Genomic DNA, 20,501 nt, shown 5'->3' with positions numbered 1-20,501 from the left:
CTGGGATTTCAAGCTAACTCGTTAGATTCGCATGCAGTTCACTCTAAATCGTGTTTATCACAAATATTTGAAGCTAAACCATATGTTTCGCATGGATTTGAAGCTAAGGCTTCTACTTCGCATTGATTTGAAGCTAACTCATGTGTTTCCCATGGATTTGAAGCTAACTCGTTTGTTTCGCCTTCATTTGAAGCTATTTTATTTAAATCGCAAGCATTTGAAGTTAAATCATGTGTTTCGCATGGATTTGAAGCTAAGCCTTCTACTTCGCATTGATTTGAAGTTAAATCATGTGTTTCCTTTCGATTTGAAGCTAAGCCTTCTACTTCGCATTGATTTGAAGTTAAATCATGTGTTTCTCTTGGATTTGAAACTAACTCGTTTGATTCGCATGCAGTTGAAGCTAAATCGTGTTCATCACAAGTATTTGATGCTAGACCATTTGTTTCGCTTTGATTTGAATCTGAGCCTACTTGTTCCCATTGATTTGAAGTTAAATCATGTGTTTCCCTGGGATTTGAAGCTAACTCGTTTGATTCGCATGCTGTTGAACCTAAATCATGTTTGTCACAAGTATTTGATGCTAAACCACTTGTTTCGCATGGATTTGAAGTTAAGCCTTCTACTTCGCATTGATTCTAAAGCTAAATCATGTGTTTCTCTTGGATTTGAAGCTAACTCGTTTGATTCGCATGCAGTTGTAGCTAAATCATGTTTATCACAAGTATTTGAAGCTAAATCATTTGTTTCGCATTGATTTGAAGCTAAACCTACTACTTCGCACTGATTTGAAGTTAAATCATGTGTTTCCCTTGTACTTGAAGCTAATTCGTTAGATTCGCATGCAGTTGACTCTAAATCGTGTTCATCACAAGTATTTGATGCTGAACCACATGTTTCGCATGGATTTGAAGCTAAGCCTTCTACTTCACATTGGTTTGAAGCTAAATCATGTGTTTCTCTTGGATTTGAAGCTAACTCGTTTGATTCGCATGCAGTTGTAGCTAAATCATGTTTATCACAAGTATTTGAAGCTAAATCATTTGTTTCGCATTGATTTAAAGCTAAACTTACTACTTCGCATTGATTTGAAGTTAAATCATGTGTTTCTCTTATATTTGAAGAGAACTCGTTCGATTCGCATGCAGTTGAAGCTAAAACATGTTTATCACAAGTATTTGAAGCTAAACCATTTGTTTCGCATTGATTTGAAGCTAAGCCTACTACTTCGCATTGATTTGAAGCTGAATCATGTGTTTCGCATGGACTTGAAGCTAACTCGTTTGTTTCGCCTGCAATTATAGCTATTTCATTTAAACCGCAAGTATTTGAAGGTAAATCATTTGTTTCGCATGGATTTGAAGCAAAGCCTTCTACTTCGCATTGATTTGAAGCTAACTCATTTGATTCCCATGGATTTGAAGCTTACTCGATTGTTTCGCCTGCATTTGAAACTATTTTATTTATATCGCAAGCATTTAAAGTTAAATCATGTGTTTCGCATGGATTTGAAGCTAATTCGTTTGTTTCGCATAGAGTTGAAGCTAAATTATCAATATCACAAGTTTTTGAAGTTAAACCATTTGTTTCGCATTGATTTGAATCTGAGCCTACTTGGTCCCATTGATTTGAAGTTAAATCATGTGTTTCCCTGGGATTTGAAGCTAACTCGTTTGATTTGCATGCAGTTGAACCTAAATCATGTTTGTCACAAGTATTTGATGATAAACCATTTGTTTCGCATTGATTTGAAGCTAAGCCTACTACTTCGCATTGATTTGAAGTTTAATCATGTGTTTCTCTTAGATTTGAAGCGAACGAGATGGATTCGCATGCAGTTGAAGCTAAATCGTGTTTATCACAAGTATTTGAAGCTAAACCAATCGTTTCGCATTGATGTGAAGCTAAGCCTACACCTTCGCATTGATTTGAATCTAAATCACTTGTTTCGCGTGGATTTGTAGCAAACTCGTTTGTTTCGCCTGCATTTGAAGCTATTTCATTTAAACCGCAGGTATTTGAAGGTAAAACATTTGTTTGGCATGGATTTGAAGCTAAGCCTTCTACTTCGAATTGATTTGAATCTAAATCACGTATTTCGCGTGGTTTTGAATCTAACTTGATTGTTTCGCATTCAGTTGAAACTAAATCATTTATATCGCAAGTATGTGAAGCAGAATCATTTGTTTTGCATGGATTTGAAGCTAATCCTTCCACTTCGCATTGATTTGAAGTTAAATCATGTGTTTCTCTTGAATTTGAAGCTAACTCGTTTGATTCGCATGCAGTTGAAGCTAAATCATTTCGATCACAAGTCTGAATCCAAACCATTTGTTTCGCATTGATTTGACGCTAAGCCTACTACTTCGTATTGATTTAAAGTTAAATAATGTGTTTCCCTTGGATTTGAAGTTAACTCGTTTGTTTCTCCTGCATTTGAAGCTATTTCATTTAAACCGCAGGTATCTGAATCCCAACCATTTGTTTCACACAGATTTGCAGCTAAGCCTTCTACTTCGCATTGATTTGAAGTTAAATCATGTGTTTCTCTGGGATTTGAAGCTAACTCGTTCCATTCGCATGCAATTGACTCTAAATCGTGTATATCACAAGTATTTGAAGCTAAACCATCGGTTTCACATGGATTTGAAGCTAAGCCTTCTACTTCGCCTTGATTTGAAGCTAACTCATGTGCTTCGCATGGATTTGAAGTTAACTCGTTTGTTTCGCCTGCATTTGAAGCTATTTCATTTAAACCGCAGGTATTTGAAGGTAAATCATTTGTTTCGCACGGATTTGGAGCTAAGCCTCCTACTCCGCATTGATTTGAAGTTAAATCATGTGTTTCCCTGGGATTTGAAGCTAACTCGTTCCATTCGCATGCAATTGACTCTAAATCGTGTTTATCAGAAGTATTTGAAGCTAAACCATTTTTTCACATGGATTTGACGCTAAGCCTTCCACTTCGCATTGATTTGAAGCTAACTCATGTGCTTCGCATGGATTTGAAGCTAACTCGTTTGTTTCGCCTGCATTTGATGCTATTTAATTTAAACCGCAGGTATTTGAAGGTAAATCATTTGTTTCGCATGGATTTGAAGCTAAGCCTCCTACTTCGCATTGATTTGAAGATAAGTCATGTGTTTTCCTGGGATTTGAAGCTAACTCGTTTGATTCGCATGCAGTTGACTCTAAATCGCGTTTATCACAAGTATTTGAAGCCAAACCACTTGTTTCGCATGGATTTGAAGTTAAGCCTTCTACTTCGCATGGATTTGAAGCTAAATCATGTGTTTCGCATGGATTTGATGCCAACTCGTTTTTTTCGCCTGCATTTGAAGCTATTTCATTTAAACCGCAGGTATTTGAAGGCAAATCATTGGTTTCGCATGTATTTGAAGCTAAGCCTCCTACTTCGCATTGATTTGAAGTTAAATCGTGTGTTTCCCTTGGACTTGAAGCTAATTCGTTTGATTCGCATGCAGTTGACTCTAAATCGTGTTCATCACAAGTATTTGCTGCTGAACCACATGTTTCGCATGGATTTGAAGCTAATCCTTCTACTTCGCATTGATTTGAATCTAAATCACGTGTTTCGCGTGGATTTGTAGCAAACTCGTTTGTTTCGCCTGCATTTGAAGCTATTTCATTTAAACCGCAGGTATTTGAAGGTAAAACATTTGTTTGGCATGGATTTGAAGCTAAGCCTTCTACTTCGAATTGATTTGAATCTAAATCACGTGTTTCGCGTGGTTTTGAATCTAACTTGATTGTTTCGCATTCAGTTGAAACTAAATCATTTATATCGCAAGTATGTGAAGCAGAATCATTTGTTTTGCATGGATTTGAAGCTAATCCTTCTACTTCGCATTGATTTGAAGTTAAATCATGTGTTTCTCTTGAATTTGAAGCTAACTCGTTTGATTCGCATGCAGTTGAAGCTAAATCATTTCGATCACAAGTATCTGAATCCAAACCATTTGTTTCGCATTGATTTGACGCTAAGCCTACTACTTCGTATTGATTGAAACTTAAATAATGTGTTTCCCTTGGATTTGAAGCTAACTCGTTCGATTCGCATGCAGTTGAAGCTAAATCATGTTTATCACAAGTATTTGAAGCTAAATCATTTGTTTCGCATTGATTTGAAGCTAAGCCTGCTACTTCGTATTGATTTGAAGCTAAATCATGTGTATCGCATGGATTTGAAGCTAACTCGTTTGTTTCTCCTGCATTTGAAGCTATTTCATTTAAACCGCAGGTATCTGAATCCCAACCATTTGTTTCGCACAGATTTGCAGCTAAGCCTTCTACTTCGCATTGATTTGAAGTTAAATCGTGTGTTTCCCTTGGACTTGAAGCTAATTCGTTTGATTCGCATGCAGTTGACTCTAAATCGTGTTCATCACAAGTATTTGATGCTGAACCACATGTTTCGCATGGATTTGAAGCTAATCCTTCTACTTCGCATTGATTTGAAGTTAAATCATGTGTTTCGCATGGATTTAATGCTAACTCGTTTTTTTCGCCTGCATTTGAAGCTATTTCATTTAAACCGCAGATATTTGAAGGTAAATCATTTGTTTCGCATGGATTTGAAGCTAAGCCTTCCACTTCGCATTGATTTGAAGTTAATATCATGTGTTTCTCTTGGATTTGAAGCTAACTCGTTTGAATCGCATGCAGTTGAAGCTAAATCATGTTTATCACAAGTATCTGAATCCAAACCATTTGTTTCGCACAGATTTGAAGCTAAGCCTCCTACTTCGCATTGATTTGAAGCTAACTTATGTGTTTCCCATGGATTTGAAGCTAACTCGTTTGTTTCGCCTGCATTTGAAGTTATTTCATTTAAACCGCAGGTTTTTGAAGGTAAATCATTTGTTTCGCATGGATTTGAATCTAAGCCTTCTACTTCGCATTGATTTGAAGCTAACTCATGTGTTTCCCATGGATTTGAAGCTAACTCGTTTGTTTCGCCTGCATTTGAAGTTATTTCATTTAAACCGCAGGTTCTTGAAGGTAAATCATTTGTTTCGCATAGATTTGAAGCTAATCCTTTTACTTCGCATTGATTTGAAGTTCAATCATGTGTTTCCCTCGGATTTCAAGCTAACTCGTTTGAATCGCATGCAGTTGAAGCTAAACCATGTTTATCACAAGTATCTGAATCCAAACCATTTGTTTCGCATAGATTTGAAGCTAAGCCTCCTACTTCGCATTGATTTGAAGTTGAATCATGTGTTTCCCTGGGATTTGAAGCTAACTCGTTCCATTCGCATGCAATTGACTCTAAATCGTGTTTATCAGAAGTATTTGAAGCTAAACCATTTGTTTCACATGGATTTGAAGTTAAGCCTTCTACTTCATATTGATTTGATGCTGAATCATGTGTTTCGCATGGGTTTGATGCTAACTCGTTTTTTTCGCCTGCATTTGAAGCTATTTCATTTAAACCGCAGTTATTTGAAGGTAAATCATGTGTTTCCCTCCGATTTCAATATAACTCGATTGATTCGCATGCAGTTGAAGTTTAATCATGTTTATCACAAGTATTTGAAGCTAAATCATTTGTTTCGCATTGATTTGAAGCTAAACCTACTACTTCGCATTGATTTGAAGTTAAATCATGTGTTTCTCTTGAATTTGAAGCTAACTCGTTTGATTCGCATGCAGTTGACTCTAAATCGTGTCCATCACAATTATCTGAATCCAATCCATTTGTTTCGCATTGATTTGAAGCTAAGTCTACTAGTTCGCATTGATTTGAAGTTAAATCATGTGTTTCTCTTGGATTTGAAGCGAACTCGTTCGATTCGTATGCAGTTGAAACTAAATCATGTTTATCACAAGTATTTGAAGCTAAACCATTTGTTTCGCATTGATTTGAAGCTAAGTCTACTACTTCGCATTGATTTGAAGCTAACTCATGTGCTTCGCATGGATTTGAAGCTAACTCGTTTGTTTCGACTGCATTTGAAGTTATTTCATTTAAACCGCAGGTTTTTGAAGGTAAATCATTTGTTTCGCATGGATTTGAATCTAAGCCTTCTACTTCGCATTGATTTGAAGCTAACTCATGTGCTTCCCATGGATTTGAAGCTAACTCGTTTGTTTCGCCTGCATTTGAAGTTATTTCATTTAAACCGCAGGTTCTTGAAGGTAAATCATTTGTTTCGCATAGATTTGAAGCTAATCCTTTTACTTCGCATTGATTTGAAGTTCAATCATGTGTTTCCCTCGGATTTCAAGCTAACTCGTTTGAATCGCATGCAGTTGAAGCTAAACCATGTTTATCACAAGTATCTGAACCCAAACCATTTGTTTCGCATAGATTTGAAGCTAAGCCTCCTACTTCGCATTGATTTGAAGTTGAATCATGTGTTTCCCTGGGATTTGAAGCTAACTCGTTCCATTCGCATGCAATTGACTCTAAATCGTGTTTATCAGAAGTATTTGAAGCTAAACCATTTGTTTCACATGGATTTGAAGTTAAGCCTTCTACTTCATATTGATTTGATACTGAATCATGTGTTTCGCATGGGTTTGATGCTAACTCGTTTTTTTCGCCTGCATTTGAAGCTATTTCATTTAAACCGCAGTTATTTGAAGGTAAATCATGTGTTTCCCTCCGATTTCAATATAACTCGTTTGATTCGCATGCAGTTGAAGCTTAATCATGTTTATCACAAGTATTTGAAGCTAAATCATTTGTTTCGCATTGATTTGAAGCTAAACCTACTACTTCGCATTGATTTGAAGTTAAATCATGTGTTTCCCTTGGACTTGAAGCTAATTCGTTTGATTCGCATGCAGTTGACTCTAAATAGTGTTCATCACAAGTATTTGAAGCTAAACCATTTGTTTCACATGGATTTGAAGCTAAGTCTACTACTTTGCATTGATTTGAAGCTGAATCATGTGTTTCGCATGGACTTGAAGCTAACTCGTTTGTTTCGCCTGCATTTCAAGCTATTTCATTTAAACCGCAAGTATTTGAAGGTAAATCATTTGTTTCGCATGGATTTGAAGCTAAGCCTTCCACTTCGCGTTAATTTGAAGTTAAATCATGTGTTTCTCTTGAATTTGAAGCTAACTCGTTTGATTCGCATGCAGTTGAAGCTAGATCATTTTGTTCACAAGTATCTGAACCCAAAACATTTGTTTCGCATTGATTTGAAGCTAAGCCTACTACTTCGCATTGATTTGAAGCTAACTTATGTGTTTCCCATGGATTTGAAGCTAACTCGTTTGTTTCGCCTGCATTTGAAGTTATTTCATTTAAACCGCAGGTTTTTGAAGGTAAATCATTTGTTTCGCATGGATTTGAATCTAAGCCTTCTACTTCGCATTGATTTGAAGCTAACTCATGTGTTTCCCGTGGATTTGAAGCTAACTCGTTTGTTTCGCCTGCATTTGAAGTTATTTCATTTAAACCGCAGGTATTTGAAGGTAAAACATTTGTTTGGCATGGATTTGAAGCTAAGCCTTCTACTTCGAATTGATTTGAATCTAAATCACGTGTTTCGCGTGGTTTTGAATCTAACTTGACTGTTTCGCATTCAGTTGAAACTAAATCATTTATATCGCAAGTATGTGAAGCAGAATCATTTGTTTTGCATGGATTTGAAGCTAATCCTTCTACTTCGCATTGATTTGAAGTTAAATCATGTGTTTCTCTTGAATTTGAAGCTAACTCGTTTGATTCGCATGCAGTTGAAGCTAAATCATTTCGATCACAAGTATCTGAATCCAAACCATTTGTTTCGCATTGATTTGACGCTAAGCCTACTACTTCGTATTGATTGAAACTTAAATAATGTGTTTCCCTTGGATTTGAAGCTAACTCGTTCGATTCGCATGCAGTTGAAGCTAAATCATGTTTATCACAAGTATTTGAAGCTAAATCATTTGTTTCGCATTGATTTGAAGCTAAGCCTGCTACTTCGTATTGATTTGAAGCTAAATCATGTGTATCGCATGGATTTGAAGCTAACTCGTTTGTTTCTCCTGCATTTGAAGCTATTTCATTTAAACCGCAGGTATCTGAATCCCAACCATTTGTTTCGCACAGATTTGCAGCTAAGCCTTCTACTTCGCATTGATTTGAAGTTAAATCGTGTGTTTCCCTTGGACTTGAAGCTAATTCGTTTGATTCGCATGCAGTTGACTCTAAATCGTGTTCATCACAAGTATTTGATGCTGAACCACATGTTTCGCATGGATTTGAAGCTAATCCTTCTACTTCGCATTGATTTGAAGTTAAATCATGTGTTTCGCATGGATTTAATGCTAACTCGTTTTTTTCGCCTGCATTTGAAGCTATTTCATTTAAACCGCAGATATTTGAAGGTAAATCATTTGTTTCGCATGGATTTGAAGCTAAGCCTTCCACTTCGCATTGATTTGAAGTTAATATCATGTGTTTCTCTTGGATTTGAAGCTAACTCGTTCGAATCGCATGCAGTTGAAGCTAAATCATGTTTATTACAAGTATCTGAACCCAAAACATTTGTTTCGCATTGATTTGAAGCTAATCCTTCTACTTCGCATTGATTTGAAGTTAAATCATGTTTTTCTCTTGAATTTGAAGCTAACTCGTTTGATTCGCATGCAGTTGAAGCTAAATCATTTTGATCACAAGTATCTGAACCCAAAACATTTGTTTCGCATTGATTTGAAGCTAAGCCTACTTCTTCGCATTGATTTGAAGTTAATTCATGTGTTTCTCTTGAATTTGAAGCTAAGTCGTTTGATTCGCATGCAGTTGAAGCTAAATCATTTTGATCACAAGTATCTGAATCCAAACCATTTGTTTCGCATTGATTTGAAGCTAAGCCTCCTACTTCGCATTGATTTGAAGTTAAATCATGTGTTTCCCTGGGATTTGAAGCTAACTCGTTCCATTCGCATGCAATTGACTCTAAATCGTGTTTATCAGAAGTATTTGAAGCTATACCATTTGTTTCACATGGATTTGAAGCTAAGCCTTCTACTTCGCATTGATTTGAAGCTAACTCATGTGCTTCGCATGGATTTGCAGCTAACTCGTTTGTTTCGCCTGCATTTGAAGCTATTTCATTTAAACCGCAGATATTTGAAGGTAAATCATTTGTTTCACATGGATTTGAAGCCACGCCTTCCACTTCGCATTGATTTGAAGTTATTATCATGTGTTACTCTTGGATTTGAAGCTAACTCGTTTGAATCGCATGCAGTTGAAGCTAAATCATATTTATTACAAGTATCTGAACCCAAAACATTTGTTTCGCATTGATTTGAAGCTAAGCCTACTACTTCGCATTGATTTGAAGTTAAATCATGTGTTTCCCTTGGATTTGAAGCTAAGTCGTTTGATTCGCATGCAGTTGACTCTAAATCATGTTTATCACAAGTATTTGAAGCTAAATCATTTGTTTCGCATGAATTTGATGCTAAGACTTCTACTTCGCATTGATTTGAAGTTAAATCATGTGTTTCTCTTGAATTTGAAGCTAACTCGTTTGATTCGCATGCAGTTGAAGCTAAATCATTTTGTTCACAAGTATCTGAACCCAAAACATTTGTTTCGCATTGATTTGAAGCTAAGCCTACTACTTCGCATTGATTTGAAGTTAAATCATGTGTTTCCCTGCGATTTGAAGCTAACTCGTTCCATTCGCATGCAATTGACTCTAAATCGTGTTTATCAGAAGTATTTGAAGCTAAACCATTTGTTTCACATGGATTTGAAGCTAATCCTTCTTGTTCGCATTGATTTGAAGCTAACTCATGTGCTTCGCATGGATGTGAAGCTAACTCGTTTGTTTCGCCTGCATTTGAAGCTATTTCATTTAAACCGCAGGTATTTGAAGGTAATTCATTTGTTTCGCATTGATTTGAAGCTAAGCCTACTACTTCGCATTGATTTGAAGTTAATTCATGTGTTTCCCTGGGATTTGAAGCTAACTCGTTCCATTCGCATGCAATTGACTCAAAATCGTGTTTATCAGAAGTATTTGAAGCTAAACTATTTGTTTCACATGGATTTGAAGCTAAGCCTTCTTGTTCGCATTGATTTGAAGCTAACTCATGTGCTTCGCATGGATGTGAAGCTAACTCGTTTGTTTCGCCTGCATTTGAAGCTATTTCATTTAAACCGCAGGTATTTGAAGGTAATTCATTTGTTTCGCATTGATTTGAAGCTGAGCCTACTACTTCGCATTGATTTGAAGTTAATTCATGTGTTTCTCTTGAATTTGAAGCGAACTCGTTCGATTCGTATGCAGTTGAAACTAAATCATGTTTATCACAAGTATTTGAAGCTAAACCATTTGTTTCGCATTGATTTGAAACTAAGTCTACTACTTTGCATTGATTTGATGCTGAATCATGTGTTTCGCATGGTCTTGAAGCTAACTCGTTTGTTTCGCCTGCATTTGAAGCTATTTCATTTAAACCGCAGGTTCTTGAAGGTAAATCATTTGTTTCGCATAGATTTGAAGCTAAGCCTACTACTTCGCATTGATTTGATGTTAATTCATGTGTTTCTCTCGAATTTGGAGCGAACTCGTTCGATTCGTATGCAGTTGAAGCTAAATCATGTTTATCACAAGTATTTGAAGCTAAACCATTTGTTTCGCATTGATTTGAAGCTAAGTCTACTACTTTGCATTGATTTGAAGCTGAATCATGTGTTTCGCATGGTCTTGAAGCTAACTCGTTTGTTTCGCCTGCATTTGAAGCTATTTCATTTAAACCGCAGCTATTTGAAGGTAAATCATTTGTTTCGCATGGATTTGAAGCTAAGCCTTCCACTTCGCATTGATTTGAAGTTAATATCATGTGTTTCTCTTGGATTTGAAGCTAACTCGTTTGAATCGCATGCAGTTGAAGCTAAATCATGTTTATTACATGTATCTGAACCCAAAACATTTGTTTCGCATTGATTTGAAGCTAAGCCTCCTACTTCGCATTGATTTGAAGTTAAATCATGTGTTTCCCTGGGATTTGAAGCTAACTCGTTCCATTCGCATGCAATTGACTCTAAATCGTGTTTATCAGAAGTATTTGAAGCTAAACCATTTGTTTCACATGGATTTGAAGCTGAGCCTACTACTTCGCATTGATTTGAAGTTAATTCATGTGTTTCTCTTGAATTTGAAGCGAACTCGTTCGATTCGTATGCAGTTGAAACTAAATCATGTTTATCACAAGTATTTGAAGCTAAACCATTTGTTTCGCATTGATTTGAAACTAAGTCTACTACTTTGCATTGATTTGAAGCTGAATCATGTGTTTCGCATGGTCTTGAAGCTAACTCGTTTGTTTCGCCTGCATTTGAGGCTATTTCATTTAAACCGCAAGTATTTGAAGGTAAATCATTTGTTTCGCATGGATTTGAAGCTAAGCCTTCCACTTCGCATTGATTTGAAGTTAATATCATGTGTTTCTCTTGGATTTGAAGCTAACTCGTTTGAATCGCATGCAGTTGAAGCTAAATCATGTTTATCGCAAGTATTTGAAGGTAAATCATTTGTTTCGCATGAATTTGATGCTAAGACTTCTCCTTCGCATTGATTTGAAGTTAAATCATGTGTTTCTCTTGAATTTGAAGCTAACTCGTTTGATTCGCATGCAGTTGAAGCTAAATCATTTTGATCACAAGTATCTGAATCCAAACTATTTGTTTCGCATTGATTTGAACCTAAGCCTCCTACTTCGCATTGATTTGAAGTTAAATCATGTGTTTCCCTGGGATTTGAAGCTAACTCGTTCCATTCGCATGCAATTGACTCTAAATCGTGTTTATCAGAAGTATTTGAAGCTAAACCATTTGTTTCACATGGATTTGAAGCTAAGCCTTCTACTTCGCATTGATTTGAAGCTAACTCATGTGCTTCGCATGGATTTGAAGCTAACTCGTTTGTTTCGCCTGCATTTGAAGCTATTTCATTTAAACCGCAGATATTTGAAGGTAAATCATTTGTTTCACATGGATTTGAAGCTAAGCCTACTACTTCGCATTGATTTGAAGTTAATTCATGTGTTTCTCTTGAATTTGAAGCTAAGTCGTTTGATTCGCATGCAGTTGAAGCTAAATCATTTTGATCACAAGTATCTGAATCCAAACCATTTGTTTCGCATTGATTTGAAGCTAAGCCTCATACATCGCATTGATTTGAAGTTAAATCATGTGTTTCTCTTGAATATGAAGCTAACTCGTTTGATTCGCATGCAGTTGAAGCTAAATCATTTTGTTCACAAGTATCTGAACCCAAAACATTTGTTTCGCATTGTTTTGAAGCTAAGCCTACTACTTCGCATTGATTTGAAGTTAAACCATGTGTTTCCCTTGGATTTGAAGCTAAGTCGTTTGATTCGCACGCAGGTGAAGCTAAATCATGTTTATCGCAAGTATTTGAAGGTAAATCATTTGTTTCGCATGAATTTGATGCTAAGACTTCTCCTTCGCATTGATTTGAAGTTAAATCATGTGTTTCTCTTGAATTTGAAGCTAACTCGTTTGATTCGCATGCAGTTGAAGCTAAATCATTTTGATCACAAGTATCAGAATCCAAACTATTTGTTTCGCATTGATTTGAAGCTAAGCCTCCTACTTCGCATTGATTTGAAGTTAAATCATGTGTTTCCCTGGGATTTGAAGCTAACTCGTTTGATTCGCATGCAGTTGACTCTAAATCCCGTTTATCACAAGTATTTGAAGCTAAACCACATGTTTCGCATGGATTTGCAGTTAAGCCTTCTACTTCATATTGATTTGATGCTGAATCATGTGTTTCGCATGGGTTTGATTCTAACTCGTTTGTTTCGCCTGCATTTGAAGCTATTTCATTTAAACCACAAGTATTTGAAGGTAAATCATTTGTTTCGCATGGATTTGATGCTAAGCCTACTACTTCGCATTGATTTGAAGTTAAATCATGTGTTTCCCTGGGATTTGAAGCTAACTCGTTCCATTCGCATGCAATTGACTCTAAATCGTGTTTATCAGAAGTATTTGAAGCTAAACCATTCGTTTCACATGGATTTGAAGCGAAGCCTTCTACTTCGCATTGATTTGAAGTTAACTCATGTGCTTCGCATGGATTTGAAGCTAACTCGTTTGTTTCGCCTGCATTTAAAGCTATTTCATTTAAACCGCAGATATTTGAAGGTAAATCGTTTGTTTCGCATGGATTTGAAGCTAAGCCTTCTACTTCGCATTGATTTGAAGTTAAATCATGTGTTTCCCTGGGATTTGAAGCTAACTCGTTTGATTCGCATGCAGTTGACTCTAAATCCCGTTTATCACAAGTATTTGAAGCTAAACCACGTGTTTCGCATGGATTTGAAGTTAAGCCTTCTACTTCATATTGATTTGATGCTGAATCATGTGTTTCGCATGGGTTTGATTCTAACTCGTTTTTTTCGCCTGCATTTGAAGCTATTTCATTTAAACCGCAGTTATTTGAAGGTAAATCATGTGTTTCCCTCCGATTTCAATATAACTCGTTTGATTCGCATGCAGTTGAATCTTAATCATGTTTATCACAAGTATTTGAAGCTAAATCATTTGTTTCGCATTGATTTGAAGCTAAACCTACTACCTCGCATTGATTTGAAGTTAAATCATGTGTTTCCCTTGGACTTGAAGCTAATTCGTTTGATTCGCATGCAGTTGACTCTAAATCGTGTTCATCACAAGTATTTGAAGCTAAACCATTTGTTTCGCATTGATTTGAAGCTAAGCCTACTACATCGCATTGATTTGAAGCTGAATCATGTGTTTCGCATGGACTTGAAGCTAACTCGTTTGTTTCACCTGCATTTGAAGCTATTTTATTTAAACCGCAAGTATCTGAAGGTAAATCATATGTTTCGCATGGATTTGAAGCAAAGCCTTCTACTTCGCATTGATTTGAAGTTAAATCATGTGTTTCTCTTGAATTTGAAACTAACTCGTTTGATTCGCATGCAGTTGAAGCTAAATCATTTTGATCACAAGTATCTGAATCCAAACTATTTGAATTGCATTGATTTGAAGCTAAGCCACCTACTTCGCATTGATTTGAAGTTAAATCATGTGTTTCCCTGGGGTTTGAAGCTAACTCGATCCATTCGTATGCAGTTGAAACTAAATCATGTTTATCACAAGTATTTGAAGCTAAACCATTTGTTTCGCATTGATTTGAAGCTAAGTCTACTACTTTGCATTGATTTGAAGCTGAATCATGTGTTTCGCATGGTCTTGAAGCTAACTCGTTTGTTTCGCCTGCATTTGAAGCTATTTCATTTAAACCGCAGATATTTGAAGGTAAATCATTTGTTTCGCATGGATTTGAAGCTAAGCCTTCCACTTCGCATTGATTTGAAGTTAATATCATGTGTTTCTCTTGGATTTGAAGCTAACTCGTTTGAATCGCATGCAGTTGAAGCTAAATCATGTTTATTACAAGTATCTGAACCCAAAACATTTGTTTCGCATTGATTTGAAGCTAATCCTTCTACTTCGCATTGATTTGAAGTTAAATCATGTTTTTCTCTTGAATTTGAAGCTAACTCGTTTGATTCGCATGTAGTTGAAGCTAAATCATTTTGATCACAAGTATCTGAACCCAAAACATTTGTTTCGCATTGATTTGAAGCTAAGCCTACTTCTTCGCATTGATTTGAAGTTAATTCATGTGTTTCTCTTGAATTTGAAGCTAAGTCGTTTGATTCGCATGCAGTTGAAGCTAAATCATTTTGATCACAAGTATCTGAATCCAAACCATTTGTTTCGCATTGATTTGAAGCTAAGCCTACTACTTCGCATTGATTTGAAGTTAAATCATGTGTTTCCCTGCGATTTGAAGCTAACTCGTTCCATTCGCATGCAATTGACTCTAAATCGTGTTTATCAGAAGTATTTGAAGCTAAACCATTTGTTTCACATGGATTTGAAGCTAATCCTTCTTGTTCGCATTGATTTGAAGCTAACTCATGTGCTTCGCATGGATGTGAAGCTAACTCGTTTGTTTCGCCTGCATTTGAAGCTATTTCATTTAAACCGCAGGTATTTGAAGGTAATTCACTTGTTTCGCATTGATTTGAAGCTAAGCCTACTACTTCGCATTGATTTGAAGTTAATTCATGTGTTTCCCTGGGATTTGAAGCTAACTCGTTCCATTCGCATGCAATTGACTCAAAATCGTGTTTATCAGAAGTATTTGAAGCTAAACTATTTGTTTCACATGGATTTGAAGCTAAGCCTTCTTGTTCGCATTGATTTGAAGCTAACTCATGTGCTTCGCATGGATGTGAAGCTAACTCGTTTGTTTCGCCTGCATTTGAAGCTATTTCATTTAAACCGCAGGTATTTGAAGGTAATTCATTTGTTTCGCATTGATTTGAAGCTGAGCCTACTACTTCGCATTGATTTGAAGTTAATTCATGTGTTTCTCTTGAATTTGAAGCGAACTCGTTCGATTCGTATGCAGTTGAAACTAAATCATGTTTATCACAAGTATTTGAAGCTAAACCATTTGTTTCGCATTGATTTGAAACTAAGTCTACTACTTTGCATTGATTTGAAGCTGAATCATGTGTTTCGCATGGTCTTGAAGCTAACTCGTTTGTTTCGCCTGCATTTGAAGCTATTTCATTTAAACCGCAAGTATTTGAAGGTAAATCATTTGTTTCGCATGGATTTGAAGCTAAGCCTTCCACTTCGCATTGATTTGAAGTTAATATCATGTGTTTCTCTTGGATTTGAAGCTAACTCGTTTGAATCGCATGCAGTTGAAGCTAAATCATTTTGATCACAAGTATCTGAATCCAAACCATTTGTTTCGCATTGATTTGAAGCTAAGCCTCCTACTTCGCATTGATTTGAAGTTAAATCATGTGTTTCCCTGGGATTTGAAGCTAACTCGATCCATTCGCATGCAATTGACTCTAAATCGTGTTTATCAGAAGTATTTGAAGCTAAACCATTTGTTTCACATGGATTTGAAGCTAAGCCTACTACTTCGCATTGATTTGATGTTAATTCATGTGTTTCTCTCGAATTTGGAGCGAAATCGTTCGATTCGTATGCAGTTGAAACTAAATCATGTTTATCACAAGTATTTGAAGCTAAACCATTTGTTTCGCATTGATTTGAAGCTAAGTCTACTACTTTGCATTGATTTGAAGCTGAATCATGTGTTTCGCATGGTCTTGAAGCTAACTCGTTTGTTTCGCCTGCATTTGAAGCTATTTCATTTAAACCGCAGATATTTGAAGGTAAATCATTTGTTTCGCATGGATTTGAAGCTAAGCCTTCCACTTCGCATTGATTTGAAGTTAATATCATGTGTTTCTCTTGGATTTGAAGCTAACTCGTTTGAATCGCATGCAGTTGAAGCTAAATCATGTTTATTACATGTATCTGAACCCAAAACATTTGTTTCGCATTGATTTGAAGCTAAGCCTACTACTTCGCATTGAGTTGAAGTTAAATCATGTGTTTCCATTGGATTTGAAGCTAAGTCGTTTGATTCGCACGCAGTTGAAGCTAAATCATGTTTATCACAAGTATTTGAAGGTAAATCATTTGTTTCGCATGAATTTGATGCTAAGACTTCTACTTCGCATTGATTTGAAGTTAAATCATGTGTTTCTCTTGAATTTGAAGCTAACTCGTTTGATTCGCATGCAGTTGAAGCTAAATCATTTTGTTCACAAGTATCTGAACCCAAAACATTTGTTTCGCATTGATTTGAAGCTAAGCCTCCTACTTCGCATTGATTTGAAGTTAAATCATGTGTTTCCCTGGGATTTGAAGCTAACTCGTTCCATTCGCATGCAATTGACTCTAAATCGTGTTTATCAGAAGTATTTGAAGCTAAACCATTTGTTTCACATGGATTTGAAGCTAAGCCTTCTACTTCGCATTGATTTGAAGTTAATTAATGTGTTTCCCTGGGATTTGAAGCTAACTCGTTCCATTCGCATGCAATTGACTCAAAATCGTGTTTATCAGAAGTATTTGAAGCTAAACTATTTGTTTCACATGGATTTGAAGCTAAGCCTTCTTGTTCGCATTGATTTGAAGCTAACTCATGTGCTTCGCATGGATGTGAAGCTAACTCGTTTGTTTCGCCTGCATTTGAAGCTATTTCATTTAAACCGCAGGTATTTGAAGGTAATTCATTTGTTTCGCATTGATTTGAAGCTGAGCCTACTACTTCGCATTGATTTGAAGTTAATTCATGTGTTTCTCTTGAATTTGAAGCGAACTCGTTCGATTCGTATGCAGTTGAAACTAAATCATGTTTATCACAAGTATTTGAAGCTAAACCATTTGTTTCGCATTGATTTGAAACTAAGTCTACTACTTTGCATTGATTTGAAGTTAATTCATGTGTTTCTCTTGAATTTGAAGCTAAGTCGTTTGTTTAGCCTGCATTTGAGGCTATTTCATTTAAACCGCAAGTATTTGAAGGTAAATCATTTGTTTCGCATGGATTTGAAGCTAAGCCTTCCACTTCGCATTGATTTGAAGTTAATATCATGTGTTTCTCTTGGATTTGAAGCTAACTCGTTTGAATCGCATGCAGTTGAAGCTAAATCATGTTTATCGCAAGTATTTGAAGGTAAATCATTTGTTTCGCATGAATTTGATGCTAAGACTTCTCCTTCGCATTGATTTGAAGTTAAATCATGTGTTTCTCTTGAATTTGAAGCTAACTCGTTTGATTCGCATGCAGTTGAAGCTAAATCATTTTGATCACAAGTATCTGAATCCAAACTATTTGTTTCGCATTGATTTGAACCTAAGCCTCCTACTTCGCATTGATTTGAAGTTAAATCATGTGTTTCCCTGGGATTTGAAGCTAACTCGTTCCATTCGCATGCAATTGACTCTAAATCGTGATTATCAGAAGTATTTGAAGCTAAACCATTTGTTTCACATGGATTTGAAGCTAAGCCTTCTACTTCGCATTGATTTGAAGCTAACTCATGTGCTTCGCATGGATTTGAAGCTAACTCGTTTGTTTCGCCTGCATTTGAAGCTATTTCATTTAAACCGCAGATATTTGAAGGTAAATCATTTGTTTCACATGGATTTGAAGCTAAGCCTACTACTTCGCATTGATTTGAAGTTAATTCATGTGTTTCTCTTGAATTTGAAGCTAAGTCGTTTGATTCGCATGCAGTTGAAGCTAAATCATTTTGATCACAAGTATCTGAATCCAAACCATTTGTTTCGCATTGATTTGAAGCTAAGCCTCATACATCGCATTGATTTGAAGTTAAATCATGTGTTTCTCTTGAATTTGAAGCTAACTCGTTTGATTCGCATGCAGTTGAAGCTAAATCATTTTGATCACAAGTATCAGAATCCAAACTATTTGTTTCGCATTGATTTGAAGCTAAGCCTCCTACTTCGCATTGATTTGAAGTTAAATCATGTGTTTCCCTGGGATTTGAAGCTAACTCGTTCCATTCGCATGCAGTTGACTCTAAATCGTGTTTATCACAAGTATCTGAAGCTAAACCATTTGTTTCGCATGGATTTGAAGTTAAGCCTTCTACTTCATATTGATTTGATGCTGAATCATGTGTTTCGCATGGGTTTGATTCTAACTCGTTTTTTTCGCCTGCATTTGAAGCTATTTCATTTAAACCGCAGTTATTTGAAGGTAAATCATGTGTTTCCCTCCGATTTCAATATAACTCGTTTGATTCGCATGCAGTTGAATCTTAATCATGTTTATCACAAGTATTTGAAGCTAAATCATTTGTTTCGCATTGATTTGAAGCTAAACCTACTACCTCGCATTGATTTGAAGTTAAATCATGTGTTTCCCTTGGACTTGAAGCTAATTCGTTTGATTCGCATGCAGTTGACTCTAAATCGTGTTCATCACAAGTATTTGAAGCTAAACCATTTGTTTCGCATTGATTTGAAGCTAAGCCTACTACATCGCATTGATTTGAAGCTGAATCATGTGTTTCGCATGGACTTGAAGCTAACTCGTTTGTTTCACCTGCATTTGAAGCTATTTTATTTAAACCGCAAGTATCTGAAGGTAAATCATATGTTTCGCATGGATTTGAAGCAAAGCCTTCTACTTCGCATTGATTTGAAGTTAAATCATGTGTTTCTCTTGAATTTGAAACTAACTCGTTTGATTCGCATGCAGTTGAAGCTAAATCATTTTGATCACAAGTATCTGAATCCAAACTATTTGTTTTGCATTGATTTGAAGCTAAGCCACCTACTTCGCATTGATTTGAAGTTAAATCATGTGTTTCCCTGGGGTTTGAAGCTAACTCGATCCATTCGTATGCAGTTGAAACTAAATCATGTTTATCACAAGTATTTGAAGCTAAACCATTTGTTTCGCATTGATTTGAAGCTAAGTCTACTACTTTGCATTGATTTGAAGCTGAATCATGTGTTTCGCATGGTCTTGAAGCTAACTCGTTTGTTTCGCCTGCATTTGAAGCTATTTCATTTAAACCGCAGATATTTGAAGGTAAATCATTTGTTTCGCATGGATTTGAAGCTAAGCCTTCCACTTCGCATTGATTTGAAGTTAATATCATGTGTTTCTCTTGGATTTGAAGCTAACTCGTTTGAATCGCATGCAGTTGAAGCTAAATCATGTTTATTACAAGTATCTGAACCCAAAACATTTGTTTCGCATTGATTTGAAGCTAATCCTTCTACTTCGCATTGATTTGAAGTTAAATCATGTTTTTCTCTTGAATTTGAAGCTAACTCGTTTGATTCGCATGCAGTTGAAGCTAAATCATTTTGATCACAAGTATCTGAACCCAAAACATTTGTTTCGCATTGATTTGAAGCTAAGCCTACTTCTTCGCATTGATTTGAAGTTAATTCATGTGTTTCTCTTGAATTTGAAGCTAAGTCGTTTGATTCGCATGCAGTTGAAGCTAAATCATTTTGATCACAAGTATCTGAATCCAAACCATTTGTTTCGCATTGATTTGAAGCTAAGCCTCCTACTTCGCATTGATTTGAAGTTAAATCATGTGTTTCCCTGGGATTTGAAGCTAACTCGTTCCATTCGCATGCAATTGACTATAAATCGTGTTTATCAGAAGTATTTGAAGCTATACCATTTGTTTCACATGGATTTGAAGCTAAGCCTTCTACTTCGCATTGATTTGAAGCTAACTCATGTGCTTCGCATGGATTTGCAGCTAACTCGTTTGTTTCGCCTGCATTTGAAGCTATTTCATTTAAACCGCAGATATTTGAAGGTAAATCATTTGTTTCACATGGATTTGAAGCCACGCCTTCCACTTCGCATTGATTTGAAGTTATTATCATGTGTTACTCTTGGATTTGAAGCTAACTCGTTTGAATCGCATGCAGTTGAAGCTAAATCATATTTATTACAAGTATCTGAACCCAAAACATTTGTTTCGCATTGATTTGAAGCTAAGCCTGCTACTTCGCATTGATTTGAAGTTAAATCATGTGTTTCCCTTGGATTTGAAGCTAAGTCGTTTGATTCGCA

This window comes from Megalopta genalis, unplaced genomic scaffold (genome assembly GCF_051020955.1).
Source record: "Megalopta genalis isolate 19385.01 unplaced genomic scaffold, iyMegGena1_principal scaffold0499, whole genome shotgun sequence".
NCBI classification, from domain to species: Eukaryota; Metazoa; Arthropoda; class Insecta; order Hymenoptera; family Halictidae; genus Megalopta; species Megalopta genalis.
This window is presented reverse-complemented; position numbering follows the sequence as displayed.